Source organism: Dermacentor andersoni, chromosome 8, assembly GCF_023375885.2.
Source record: "Dermacentor andersoni chromosome 8, qqDerAnde1_hic_scaffold, whole genome shotgun sequence".
NCBI classification, from domain to species: domain Eukaryota; kingdom Metazoa; phylum Arthropoda; class Arachnida; order Ixodida; family Ixodidae; genus Dermacentor; species Dermacentor andersoni.
The window spans coordinates 123,986,745-123,987,459 of NC_092821.1; positions in this window are offsets into that span (position 1 = coordinate 123,986,745).

The window sequence follows — 715 nt, forward strand, 5'->3', positions numbered from 1 at the left end:
CAACTCTATTGAGGTTTGCTGCCAAAAAGAAGAGAAGCTAAAATATAGTGGTTGTAGCAAGCAGATTATTTGTTATTATTTAAGGGGTCATATATCTTACAAATTCTTGAAATTCACAAATGAAGCAAAAATTCAAGCCTCAAGTTTGTAACACAGTAGTAAACGAAAATATCACAATTCTGTAAACCGCGCCTGTTGTAATAACATAGAAGGCGGACAAAACTGACGTTCTATAAGATCGCTTCAGATGCTCTTACGGGTGCAGCTTAGATAACTGTTGCATCTGCTTTTTGGTACGGAGTTACGAATTCGTAAAGTTCGTGCTTAATTTTTTTTTCACCTTAACAATTTTTGAAGATTTATGGAAAAACTATAAATTCCTAAATCAGAATGACGCTTCCTAGAGCTGTTATACATTTAACTTTCGCTTCTGAACGCAACAAATTCTTGTTCAACGATTTCAACAACTTTCGCGAGATAATTTCTGTGTTCACCTGAATAAGCTATATTCAGATTTTGCGCGTAGGGTCAGCTGCAACAAAATTTCGATCTGCGTAAAAAAAAGATACATCTAGTTTCAGATATTTAAAATACATAGCAGCTTTCGTGGAAGAGATTGCATTTTAAATAATAGTGAATGCACGACAAAAACTTGGCAGAAGTACGTGTTCTCGATATCCAAACGGGGGGATCCGGAACATTGAGAACCAACGCG